The 14810-nt window shown below is 36.9% G+C and overlaps 1 long non-coding RNA gene across 1 annotated transcript; it reads right to left on the bottom strand.

Annotated features, from left to right (window-relative positions):
* Positions 1-1018: 1018 nt before the first annotated feature.
* On the bottom strand, positions 1019-14365 carry LOC119192660. Its single transcript, XR_005113695.1, has 10 exons — positions 14280-14365; positions 10509-10690; positions 9470-9626; positions 8563-8724; positions 6591-6784; positions 5419-5565; positions 4614-4797; positions 3349-3490; positions 1755-1867; positions 1019-1203 (listed from the first exon to the last, which is right to left on the bottom strand). It is a non-coding gene; the product is annotated as an uncharacterized LOC119192660 (long non-coding RNA).
* Between the last annotated feature and the right edge of the window lie 445 nt (positions 14366-14810).

The following is a 14810-nucleotide window of genomic DNA, read 5'->3' as shown; positions in this document are numbered from 1 at the left end:
GTTTCTTCTACAGCCAACTAGGCTATGGCCGCTTTTGTAGAAGAGGTAAGACAATATAAATGTGCAGTTAGAACTTTTCTTTGTACGTTAATGACAAAGGTGTGACGAGTTAAAATTTTCACAAATCTATATATATAAAGGTGAATCCCTATTTCCCTTGGTCACGCCATCACGCGTGAACGGCTGGACCGATTTCACTATTTTTTTTTGTTGTGTTTGTTATTGTTAGGAGAAGGATCTTATGAAAGAAAAAATTAAGGAAGTTGAGCAGAACGTTAGAAAATTTAAGAAAAGTTAATTTCAGCGATTGACAGAATACGCGCTGCAAATTCATAGATAAGACGGGACAACGTCTGTGGGGTCAGCTAGTCCTGTATAAAATTATGGACAACATATATCGACGTAGACAACACGTAGTACGTAAAGATTCTGAGTAACAGACATATTGTCTAATTCTTTTCTAAAAAGTATCCATTCGATATTCGATTTCAAAAATTATCAACCAGAACCTTTGTATTTTGACATGCTTACAAATGATTTATTTTGATCGGCTCGTCGAATCGGATTGAAGATTGAGGTTGAGATTCTTATTGAAAACGGCTGTTAATGATATTAGAAACAATTATGAAGCATTGTAATTTTAACTTAATTTTTTTTTATACGGGTATGGCAAAATGAACCTTCTGCACCTGATGGTAAGTGGAGTGGGTCCAATAGAATGTCGACTGACGAGAGATGATTACCCCTCGACAGTCGACACAATTATGCCGGCCTGTTGGAACCGTATACACAGGCTGATCCCGGAACGCGACTTACGTCGGCCGCTATGGTGGGTTTTAACATCGTGTGTACGGTGGTTGCTGACCGGGCGGATATAAAATATATTCTCAGCAAATTACAAAATAAACCGCAGTAGCGTCGATATAATTGTTCAAATGTTTGATAATCATATTCAGTCAGGTTATATTACGGTAACTTATCTGACGATTGCAAAACCTTAAGAAATGAACTTAGGGTATTTGTTTTAATCTTTATTTAAATAGCTTGGTTGTTATTTCACGAGTATGTCGCTCCGAAACCTGGGGTTTTGGTTAAAGTAAACATCATTTAAAATAAATATTACATTTAAAAAACATTTATAATACTTTTTTTTGACCATTTTGAGTAGCTTCGTTAGTCATTTCGTTTTCCTTTTGTGGTGATCTGAAATTGAAAAAAAAATGTTTTAGATTTTTGCTCTCCTCTCTTTGCGTATTGCATATTTGAGCTTAAGACCCCTTTTAGACTAGATCAGATTTTTTTCGAAGAGGCGGACTTGCATTGTATTACCTGATGGCGATCAAACAATAACACACATAATACTAATTATTTCATACATATTTAGTTAAGATAATAATTATTTCTTTCGTTTAACTGAGTTTAAATTTAAGATTTTATGTTTAAATTTTTTATTAAAGAGAATGTAAATGTTTTGGTGTTAGTACTGTAAAATTACATTGAATTTGCATTGAAAAATATATAAACAAATCATGATTTATTTCTAAAAAGGCAGGAAAAGGTGCAATCTAGGCACCCACTTTTTCAAAGTGATTTCCGACATTTGTGATACGGGCAGTTCATCACAATATCATGAATTCCAAACTCCGAACTGATTTTGAGTGGTAAAACCAAAAAAAAAATCCGACCCGGAATTCGAACCCTAACTAGGCCACCGAATATTCGCACGTAAGTTCAAAGTCATAGATGTTACTTACTTCTTATCTGACATAATAGCATCGCAGATATTGGTAAGCGGCGCTTCCACCACTAACCAGACGAACAGACTGGCCATGCAAGTCACTACGGTCGCGCCGCAAGTGATTATGAACTGTAAACGTTAAATATTAAGATACTTTTTATTTGTATAGGTAGGTTTTATGAGAAAAAGATAAGTATAGGTCGATTATCGAAAGCTGATGTGTATAACACGTTTACAAGTTGTGCTTATGTAGTTTTTATAAATGAATATACGTCAGGCGCTATGGCGATGTATTTTACGATGTATGCATTAACAAAGTATAACCTCCTTATTCATAGACGTTTTTTATCTAAGGACGGAGTAAAGCTGTGATAACAAGTCTGTTTCTCAGTGCTGACGGCATGGCGGCCTTCGCAGTGCGTAGACATAGGGCCGTTGTGATTGGCTAATATTGTTGTATCTCAATTTAACTAAATAAAACAGCTTTACTCCGGCTTTAGATAAATAAAGTCTATGAATAACGGGGTAAAAATATAGCGTGATGTTTCGCTCAAATCCATGTGTATAGTAAAAATACAGCCCTGTAATTATACTCTTCCACTGTTGGGTACGGTACGTCTCTACTACTGAGAGGGATTAGCCCTTAGTCCATCAAGCTGGCCTAGTGCGGGTTGGTAGAGTTCAAATACCGTCAAAATTCCTATAGAGTACTTCTCAGGTATGCAGGTTCAGTCAGGCATTTTTCACATTCTGGGTAAAACTGTGTTGATTTGAGTACTGTGAAAGTGACAGTTTTTGTAATCTAAAGCATTTAAATCTGTGATGTGTACAACATACAGACAGATAAACATTCTAAAAACTGTTGTTTGCCTTCTGTTGTTTCAATAAAGTCCCCCCATATTATTTCTTCTATATTTATAATGTCCAGACATCAGCCTCTCACAGTTTTATTAAGTACTAGCTTTTGCTCGCGGCTTCGCCCGAGTGAAGGAGTTTTCCGGGATAAAAGTCCCACTATATATTTTCCCGAGATAGTAGCCTATAACTTTCCCAGGGTCTTATACTATCTCCATACCAAATTTTGCTTTCTTATACCACGTCTTATGTCACGTCCCGTTCCCGGAGGAACGGCATAAAAAGTCCTATGTCCGTCTCCTGGTTCTAAGCTACCTCTCCACCAATTTTCAGCCAAATCGGTTCATCCGTTCTTGAGTTATAAATAGTGTAACTGACACCACTTTTTATATATAGATAGATATATATATATATAAAACTGAAGCTCGATTTCCCTTGGTCACGCCATCACGCGTGAACGGCTGGACCGATTTCACTATTTTTTGTTGTTGTGTTTGTTATTGTCAGGAGAAGGATCTTATGAATGTAAAAATTAAGGAAGTTGAGCAGAACGTTAGAAAATTTAAGAAAAGTTAATATCAAAAATTGACAGAATGCGCGCTGCAAATTCATAGTTAAGACGGGAAAACGTCTGTCGGGTTAACTAGTATCAAATAAAATAAAAATATCAGAAATATTAGAATTAGTTACAAATTAACTTAATTTTTAAAGGAAGGTGTAAGTAACCAAACAGTGAGGGTCATGTGATTACTTACAAATTCCAGATGATCGTACTTCAACGGGGCTCTGGTAGAAAATATTATCCGTTCCAGGAACATGGCATGAAGCAAGTAGATCCCATAGGATAACCTCCCGAGGGCCGGAACAACGACCAACTCAGAAAGTCATTGATAATCGCTGCAAAAGAGAAAATATTTATTGCTCAAAAAGATACCTAAGGGATGATACAGAAGATTCATTCTTAATTGTATAAGGCAAACTGGCAAGTGACTAGGTGGCGAGTTATCGCCGCGAGCAATAAACACGCGAAATGCTAAACAAAAAATTCAACGACATGACTAGTCTCTTAATAAAATAATGACCTATTCCAAAATTGATAATTTGTGGGAATCGTCCAAAAAGTCATATCTGTTTGCGACCTTTTTTATTATTCCATTTTTTTTCATGCAAAAGGTTTCATTTTTGACTTATCTTTAACAATTTCAAACATATAGCAACTTAAAAAAAAGGTTGCAAACAGGAATAATTTATTTCAGGATTCCCACAAATTTATAATTTTGGAATAGTTCATTGTTTTATTAAGAGAGCATTTTGTATCCACCCGGGAAGCGACCACTTTTCACAAGACGCAAGACCCGCCATAGCGGCCCACGTAAGTCGCGTTCCGGGATCAGTTTCAATATATGCGGTTTCAAACAGGCCGGCATAATTGTGTCGACTGGCGAGGGGTAATCGTTGTCGCTCGTAAGTCGACACTATCTAATACGTGTTCTACTTACCATCAGTTGCTTTGGGGTCATTTTACCGTCCTGTATTACAAATATAATAGTAAAAAATAACAAAGATTTGCATTGCACTACAGTTCATAGATAAAAGAGTTTTGAAGCTTCTTAATAGGGTAGTTTCCTATGTTTGATTTAGTTTATTATTTTAAATGTAACACAAAATAATTTGAAAAAGAAATTGTTCGATGAAATTAGCATCAAAATTGGTTAAAATATAAAGCAGTTATTCATATTTGAAATATGGCTGTGAACTAAAGTTCGGGCATGGTAGGTTTATCGCACTGTCCTTTTCTCACTCACGCAGTGTTATTGGGTGACGTCACATTTCCTGTTATTGTAGTTTGATACGTTCCCTTTTCATCAAATTTCAAAACTATATAAATGATTTATTATTGCGTGGATTTGATAAATTCTTTTTCCGATAGATGTTGGATGAAATACATTTTTAATAAATGCATTTAAAAAAAGTCGTCAACTACCCTTTCTTTAATGATAAAGATGATATATTCACTTACGCAGGTCGCCATATATGCAAACTCCAACTATACTGCATACAGCAAAAGCCCACACTACTCTGTCTAGAGCGACAGAAATAGATACTTCTAAGGCGCTGTATTCTCTGTCATAAAATATTGTTCCCACACTCATTGTTAATAGCATTAATGATACTGCTAACACAACTGCAGAAAATGACCAAATCTGCAACAAAATTAAATTTTAAGGTTATAATGAGCGGACATTGGGAAGATTGTCATACAAAAATGTTGCGGTTTTGCGACGGTTATTCAATCTACCGTGAAATAGCAAAACTTCAATGTAAAATACTTCGTTTTTCCAAATCGTGATTTGCACGTTTTTAATGTAAATATGTTATTTTTGTATTAATATCCATGAACAGTGGAAAGACAACGACTTTTATAATTTTACAATAACTTTTGGAGATAATTTTGTACTGATCCGGTCTATAATTAGCTATAGTATTTAATGTCTAAATAAAATATAATGTATGGGTTTTGTTGGCCTTTTACTTTTAAAGTCTGACTAGTAAAATATTAAATCTCGCCTGTTGCCTTTTTTTATTTGGTTGACCAACTGAATGTTCCATTTTGGCAAATTTGTACAAATTTAACTTAAATACTAAACATAAATTAAAAGGACATTCTAAACTACTTAAAACATGGAACTAACTACTTATCTGACAAATTCATTTTAAAACGGAAAAGCAAAACTGGCGGCTCTAAAGCAGAGTGTTTTCTGCTTTTTTATAATTCGACTCGTACGTAAATCCCATGGTATCTGAATTTTGGGTTAAATTCTTACCTTTGGTATAACTTTTTATATTTTTCCCGATTGAATTTTGTTATGAGGTATCCTGCTGCCATTCCCACCACATAAGGTCCTCCTCTACTATATGTTTTGACGTAAACGTAATCCAAACTTGCAACCATCCTCAAAATAACGAAGTCCCTGTAAATTATTGTAAGTTAAAACTGTTGAGAGAGATAATTTTTAAACTTTATTTAAGGAGCTTGATCGTTATTTCAGGAAAATTTATTTTTATTTCGTTGAGAGCATTTGAAACATAGGCATAGAGAATGGGCCATGAGCGCCTACTCAAGTGGCTGCTGACTACAATGCGCTTCTGTTTATTCCTGGGCCCTTATTCTGTATGATAGTGTAAGCGCGTAACGCGGCCGTGTCATGTTATCTTCGAGAAATGTGCGTGGAATGGTATTCTGTAAGCCAAATCTCTATAGTCCTAAACATGACGCGTTGTGTTACGTGCTTGTTACGCACTGTCAAAATAACGTGTGAGATAGAGAATAAGGGCCCTGATAGGTCATCTTAAGTCACGCGTTGAGTGTGAGACGACACAGTGACACGACACGAAAGGAAACTTCGTGATATCACATGTATAAGTCTATCAGTATTCAATTATGAACTTGAATTTTAACTTAAAACATAACTCAAATTGCACAATATGTACTTAATGTGAGGTGTCAGGAATGTGATGTATGACTTAATGCCGAATTGATTAATCAATCTCACTTTTGAGTAACATCTCAAGTATACATGAATAGTCTTACTTATAAAAAAGCTATGCTCAGTTAAAACACAAATTTACTCGATCAACTGTAAGTCAAAACCCGCCATCTGGCCTCCAAATAAGGTTTAAATAAGGAAACCGGTGACATTTTGACAGCTATTTAAGCAATTCTTAATCATCTCTTAACGCTAATATAAGTTTATAAATAAGACTGTAAATGTAGTAATGTCATGTATCTTAAGATATCATTTGAGCTGATGTATGTACGTTTATTAAGTAGCAATTACCTTAACCTGACCTTAATATGACATCGTCTCAGCCAATATCGCCCTTGAAAGCGAAACTGAGATTAATATAAATACGGATCAATAAAGCTCCAATTACGAAATTAAAACATAATTTATGGATGGTCACGTAGTAATGTGCCATCGGGAAAAATACTCACTGTATAGTAAATAAGATGACAGGTTGCAACTTATACCAATAAGTTAAAAATCCTGGTATCAGAATGGCCAGTAGGCAAGCGATTCCGTAGACACGAAGACCGTTTTTCTTGTTCTTCCTGTAGACGTATATTATGAATGAGCAGGCGGCGGTCAGATGGAAGTCACAAGAGATGTACCAGGCGACAATTAAGCACTGAAACAGATACTTAAATTATAACGCGCTAATCATTGCCTTATAAGGCATCGACGCGTGTAGCGTTTGAATATTGCCATTTATATTTATACATAGGTAAACAAACATATTAATAGTATAATTCCTTATATTATCAAAGTATTTACCGTTCATCACCACATAACACAACATTCATTCGTCCTACATAGACCAGGCTCCGTTCCACAATCACCTCGCCATTTACATCTTGCCAAACAACTAGCTCATACACATAAACTCTTGGCACAGAAACTTACACAGATCATGTTATGTTTTAAATTTGTTCCACTGTATCGTTTGATTTGTGTGCTCACCTAATGTATACAATTTAATTATTATTATGTGGTATCTTTCCTGCGGGAAATCACGGCATAAAGGCCGGTCCTTTTGGAAGGCTTGCGTGGGGACATAGATCCAACACGTAGAGGCCCCTTTAAGATACATTACTCTAGTTGGGGTTTATACACCTTGCGAGTACTCTCTCTGTCTGTACTTATGGAGGAAATACAGCCAAAGACAGCGCTTGCAAGGTGCAGGGACTAATGCAGAAAAGATGGGAATTATACTGGGTCTATGGATGGGATCTATCTGGACTGGTTGCTGGGCTATTGATTGAGACAACGGGATGCCTGCCAAATAAAATGTCTCAATCTTATGTATTCAATGTATTATTATTATTATTTAGCTCATAGTTATGTACTATAAATTGCATAGTTATCTGCTTGCGGGTAATAACTTATATTGTAATTTTTATTATGGCAACCCAAGATACAAGCGTAGCTTAGTTTGGGTAACACTGGCAAATACTGTAAGCCTCCTAAGTCTGTATTTGAAATGAATAAATAAAATAAATATGAGCACGTATTCCTAAGTATACGGTCGCGGGAGTGTAGAATCGCGGGCGGGTGGGAACGACGTACCGCAACCCTTTCGGCTGAGTCCGAGGCAGCGCGCGCGCCGGCCGCCGATACATTAGTCGGCGCTCGGCAGCTACGCGATACGTGTGATGTAACTTGTATGTTGTTATGACTCATTGTATTTCATATATTTTTGATTACGAATGTTATAAGTCGTATTTTCAGTTTAGTCAGAAAAACTAAAACATATATTTTAAGAGCGCCGTTGATTGCTTTTTTGTTTTATAGTTCCGTATTTTAACCACACGAGGTTCTTTATTTTCCTGGTCAACTTATACAATTCGATGTCGTTAGTCTTTTTTACCTAGTATGTGTAAACGGTAGAAGTAAATTCGATTACTGTGCTACAAACCAGCAGTCAAAGAGCATTAAAGCCAGAACAAAAGTATGTAAATGTTTTACTACATTATTGTACTGCCGCGGTGGCGCAGTCGTATAACGGTATGATAGCAGTGCTGAAGTCTCGGGTTCAATCCTTGGGTCGGGCAAAGTGATATTGCGATTTTTTACTCAGCCATAATATATTTTATATCCGCACAGATAGCGACCATTGTACACAAGGCAGGCATAAATGTGTCGACCTTAAAATACGAAATACATCCTACCACCAGCAAAATTTTCAATCCTTCCTATGTATGTTTGATCAATTTCATTGCGGTTAAGACTAATTAGTGTTCCACAGACTTGCTGAGCTGTTTTCCTGAGATCCGCCGAGCTCATCGCTCTGTGTCATAAAATAGCATTGTCAATCCTGGCTCACACGATGCAGTGGTGTATGTGTGGCCGGTGTAGTCTTCTAACAAACATTTTACCAAACTATTTCATTAAAATATTCATATTTACCATTTCCTTGGCACTGGTATTTAGCATCAACAAACATCTCCACCAATTCTTCACGCATATATCCTGTTCGGATACAGCGAATCTGCGCCATAATGGGCCGTGGTCCATATCCCTGATATAACAGTCATGAAGGAAATAGCCACAGCCAAAGTTCCTATTAACCTGGATAGGATATCGAATTTGAAATTAAATGAAAGAAAGAAGAAGAGGTATATTGTCACATCTGGTGCATGCAATACATACAAGCGCAGGGCTACACGCCTGCGATGTAATAATTAGGTGGCCAGCTTAGCACAATGGGACGCAACGGAGGCTATCTTAGCCTAGACATTCTTAAGTAACATTTTGATTTAGAGTTTAAAGGTAGGTGTCATACAATTTGACTTAGGGACTAAAATCTAGTAGTTATGGGTTTGGTAGAAATTTTGGGGTGATACTGAGCAGGGTCCTCCTCTACTACTGAGTGGGATTAGACCTTAGTCTACCACGCTGGATTAGTGCGGATTGGCAGAGTTAACACCTTCAAAATTTACCATCATCGATGCCTGTTTCCTCAAATTGTCACCATTCGTTAAAGCAAACGATAATTCATGAATAATACATACATAACTTTGAAAATCAAATATGCGTGACCTTGAGGTTTGAATCTGCGGACCTGTGTCTCAGCAGTCCGTTCCACACCCTAGGCTTTCGCCGCTTAGTACTGAATAGAGAAACTCCATATCATAGAATCACCCCGAAGTCTCATAGTGCCCGATAGCGGTGTGAAATCATGGGGCGAAATGGGTGGAATACATAGGGAAAAATGAGTGCAATAGTCGCTCCTCTGTCTTCTTGCTTGAGTGTGTGCTACCCCTAAATCATCATTTACCTCCAATAACTTGTATTATTTAAACAACATACTGACCTAAAGTATCGCTTGCAGAGCATCTTTACTAAGTTCTGTGATTTCCCGGTTTGGCAGAGAGCAGACTGTTAACAAGAAGAAGACCAGAGAAGGCGAAGAAGGTATCCACAAGTAAATCCATGTGGTGAAGGAATATTCCAGTCAGTGTTCCTGCATCCTGAAATAAAGAAGATATATTGATTGGCAAAGCGTAGGCAGTGAAGTCATGGAAGCTTGAGAATAGCAGAATAGTGGCCTTTGGTGCATGTTTTATCATTAACTAGTTGTAAGTTATTCAGAAATGATGGAAGGTGGTGTAGGGCAGTTCTTGAAAGGAGACCAAGAACTGGTCCTACGAAACTGAGAGCAAGCCTTTAATGTGGTGGAAGGACGACCTGGTCCAAAGCAGTAGTAGAGAGACAAAGCTGGATGATGACCGCCCTGGACAGAACAATCTGATGTGCATTGTAAGACGCCTACACTTAGCTTTGGGTTGGTTTACTGATAGTAGGTCTCTCATATGTGAGAGTACGCTTGGGTAGGTAGTACCATCGCAATGTCTATTTCTGCTGCCAAGCAGCAGTGTGTAGTCACTGTTGTGTTCCAGTTTGATGGTCATGGTAGCCAATATAACTATTGGACATAATAAGATTTAACATCTCATGTCTCAGGATGGCGAGCGCAGTGGAATACCAAACAATACTTTGTAATTCAAGGTGTTGGATGATTTTTCTACTATTTATGGGCGGTCGTATCGCTTACCATCAGCCGAACGGCAAGCTCGTCTCGTCATTCAAAGCAATAAAAAATAGGGTGGATGTATAGGCTGAAGAAGAAGTTATTCAAATCGGTTAGGGAGCGTTTCTATTACATAGCGATAAAATCCATTTTACCAAGACCCGTCTATAATGCATCAATATGTATTTGTCTACTGCAGTGCAGTTCTTTCTCAGCTACCTTTGAAGATCCACTATAGTCATAGACATAGAATTCTAATTCTGAGCAACTGATCTTGATTCAACAAATCGAAAAGCTAATATGTTACATATAAAAATATTACCTTATCCATATCCAACGAGTTGGATAATCCAGCAATATTAGTAAACATGTATACATGCGCCCAGATCACAAAAACGGCTGACAGGAACCTTATGCCATTCATGGCTGATATCTCTGAGCTTTGCACGTGGAATAATGTTGCATAGTTGGTCTTAATGCAGAATATTTTCATTACCTTCGCCGCTGCAAATTTCATAAAAAAAAATATGGCAACTGTGATAAAACATGTCATTCACGAAGACTCGCCCTCTACTTTCCCTAATCGGTTACAGTGTGCGTGTTCAGTATGAGCGCACCCGCAGAGTACTACGGATAGTGTTAAGACCGAGGCTTAGATCAGTCCTTTTACCCCGCGTTACCCTGGATCACTCCCGCTTGAAAGGGGTGGGACGCGTCCTCATGTACGACACAATAATAATATCAGTCCTGTATTATATATACGGTCTACTGAGACGAATGTCCGCAGGTTCAAATACCAAAGGCACACACTTCTGAGTTTTCTAAAATCATGTGTATATTCTTTGTGAATTATCGCTTACTTTAACGGTGAAGGATAACATCGTTGAGGAAACTTGCATTTCTGAGTATTTCTCTATAGGAATTTCGAGGGTGCGTGAAGTCTACTGATCCGCACTAGATCAGCGTGGTTGTCTAAGGCCTAAGCCCTCTCAGTAGTAGAGGAGGCCCGTGCCCAGCAGTGGGACAGTATTTAATACAGGGCTGACATTATTATTATTATATTATATAATATACTGCCCTACTCAGGGCACGGGCTTCCTCTACTACTGAGAGGCATAAGGCCTTAGTTCACCACGCTGGCACCTGTGTGAAGTTGGCAAGTGAATTTTAAATATGATTTTTTACTATTTTCATGGGATTGTAGTAGGTTAGTACCGGGTTGTAACGTTTTTATTTTGTTGTACCTCATATGGTGTACCGCAAGTTTGGTAAACCCCTTGAGTGAACTAACATAAACTCGTGACATTTTCAAACTAATCATCATTTTAATAATTCCATAGCTGATTACGACAGAGGAGTATATCTCTCAGAGGTAAAACTCGTTCCTGTGGTAAAACGATTTAAAACCAGGGATTTCCGAATTGAGAGGAAATGGAAGAAAATTGGCAGATTTTTTTTTCCCAATGTGCAGCTATTTTTAAACGATAATCATTGTGATGGTTTTAAAGCTGACTACTATAGTAACTAGGAAAAGTCCACCCCATCATAGTAAAATTCTAAATCAGGGAGTACAAACGACGGAAATCACGAAATTTAAAGAAATTTATTATTTTTCGTAATAATATAATAATGTCAGCCCTGTACTATATACTTGCCCACTGCTGAGCACGGGCCTCGTCTACTACTGAGAGGGATTAGGCCTTAGTCCACCACGCTGGCCTAGTGCGGATTGGTAGACTTCACACACCTTCGAAATTCCTATATAGAACTTCTCAGATGTGCAGGTTTCCTCACGATGTTTTCCTTCACCGTTAAGAAGCGAACGATAAATTCACAAAGAATACACACATGATTTTAGAAAAGTCAGAGGTATGTGTCCTTGGCATTTGAACCTGCGGACATTCGTCTTCGTCGTCGTCCGTTCCACACCCAACTAGGCTATTGCCGCTTCTTTTCGTAAAATTACAGCCATTTCCAAATTAATCACCATTGCGTTGATTTTAAAGCTGCCTACTATAAATGAATATGTCCCTCAGAGCTACCCATCATAGTACAATCCGAAATGAAGAAGTATAAACGACGGAAATCCTCGAAATTTGTAAAAAATATATACATAAAAGACATGTATCATTAAAATTCTACAAAAATACGGATAGTTGAAAAAACTGCTTGTTCCTTGGTGTGTTTAATTTATTTTATGACTTCTTTATCTAAATGAGAAATCATTAGTTAATTTATAAGCAAAATTTACTAGTAATTTAAAAATAAACCTCATTAAGACTATGTAAAATGGAGTTTTGAGGAAATTATCATTTCGCTATTATATGAAACAATATTTCTACTAATTTTATCATAATTAACCACCAAATTAAGATAAATTTGGTAAAGATAAAGTTTAATAATCTACGATATATAGGTAAACGTAATATTAAACAATGTACTTACACAATAAAATCCTTTCAATCGTGTGAATTTAATATGTTAATTAGAAATAAAAAAGAAGCAATCATTATAATTGGTATAAATTAACGCTAATCACGAGAACTGTTTTTAAAAAAACTAATGTAAAAAAAAAAATTTGCTCGTTTTGTAAGCATGGAGGAAGCAGCATAAAATGAACCACAGATTACGATGTAATTAACTTGTTAAGTATATTACGTCATAAATTAATAAGAGAACTATCTGTGCCCGCGTAGAAATCCAAGTTTTTCCCGCTTGGATCCCGACCCACGAGATTTCTTACAACCACGCGACCTTTTCAACGGTAATCACGTTATGCTTCCAGTCCAATTTACATAAAACCGATATGTACTATTAACCTAAGTATTTCTCAAGAATTGCACTATCTCTTAGTAAAAACCGTACTAAAATCCGTTCGGTAGATTTTGAGAAAATCGTTCACATGCAGCTTTTGGGGATTTTGTTTTATAATATGTATATGACATTTCATAGTACATGCATGTATTTTCTGTAGACAATAATTACTCATTCTATCTGATTTCTTATCTATACGTACTGATCTTTCCTGCCAGCCCGAGCTGGCTTCCTTATTTATTTTGTACTCTCATCTATTTTAAGTTCAATGTAAAATGTCTTTAGTTGTATAAGCGACTTAATTGGCGTAATAATTAAATATTCTCATGTACCTTGACTTGTCATAAGCGGTACTATATTCGCATACATGATGAATAAAGTATTTAAATTATTTATTTAAATCTCAAATTTCATTAACCTAATCGCTTTTCGATCGCCTAAATGGTCCAATCAGAATAAAGTGATATTTGACAAATTATTTTGTTTGATTTATTCTCTGATCGGATTGAGTATTTAGGATTGCCTTTTGAATACACACATTACACATTTATCCCCCGAAGGGGAAGTATGCAAAAAGAGCGGAATGAGGGGCACCCACTTTTCGCCAAGAGTGTTCCGTCCCATGATGTGATAGGTGATCCTATCGCCACATCGGACACAGATTCCAAATTCCGGGCTGATACTAAGCAGAAAAACATAAATATCACTTTGCCCCACCGGGATTCGAACCCAGCACCTCAGAGCGCTGCCGTACCGCGCATGCAGTGCAACTACACCACCGAGGAAGTCCTTTGAAATCGGCTGTAAATTATGCTCGTGATGCAGGTGACAAATCATTTCTTTCTTAAAAATTTAACACTTTTACGAACAGAAGTATACGTTAATATGTGACTTATGATATTTAAACATTATCATAAAATTTCGTAACAAGTAACCTCCTTATTCATACACGTTTTTTTATCTAAGGACGGAGTAAAGCTGTGATAACAAATCTGATACAACAATATTAGCCAATCACAACGGCCCTATGTCTACGCACTGCGAAGGCTGCCATGCCGTCAGCACTGAGAAACAGACTTGTTATCACAGCTTTACTCCGTCCTTAGATAAAAAACGTCTTTGAATAAGGGTAAGACTTATTTACATCATTATCGCTTATATTTTAATCCATCAAGGGACACGGGTCTTTAATAATTGTTTCTTTTTATTTTTTAGCTTTTGTAGAAATTTTGTTGAAAAGAAACTATGCTAAAATAATCAAATGTAATAATTCACTTACCAAAAGAATGAGATGTTTTTATGAACGTGTTGTTATTACCATATGTGCATATGATTGCAGTTATCAACAAACATAGCATTACGATGCTGAAACAAACATAAATAGATTACGGTTATAATCACGAAAATAGATAATAGACAGAGGCTTTAAATTTACTGGTGGTCTCTTGAGGACGTGAGAGTCCGTCTGGTTAGATACCCCCGCAATGTCTATTTCTGCCGCCAAGTAGCAGTGTGTAGTCACTCTTGTGTTCCGGTTTGAAGAACATTTTAGCCAGTGTAATTACTGACCATAAGACTTAACATCTCATGTCTCAGGATGGCGAGCGCAGTGGAATACCAAACAATACATTGTAATTCAAGATGTTGGATGTTGTTTCAACTGTTTATGGGTGGTCGAAGCGCTTACCGTCGGGCGAATGGCAAGCTTGTCTCGTCATTCAAAGCAATAAAAACATCCAAAACAACCAGCCTATACAACTATATAGTAACAACAATAGTAACAATGGCTACCGATGAGAATTGATAAAAA

This window comes from Manduca sexta, unplaced genomic scaffold (assembly GCF_014839805.1).
Source record: "Manduca sexta isolate Smith_Timp_Sample1 unplaced genomic scaffold, JHU_Msex_v1.0 HiC_scaffold_305, whole genome shotgun sequence".
Classification (NCBI taxonomy): domain Eukaryota; kingdom Metazoa; phylum Arthropoda; class Insecta; order Lepidoptera; family Sphingidae; genus Manduca; species Manduca sexta.
This window is presented reverse-complemented; position numbering and strand designations above follow the sequence as displayed.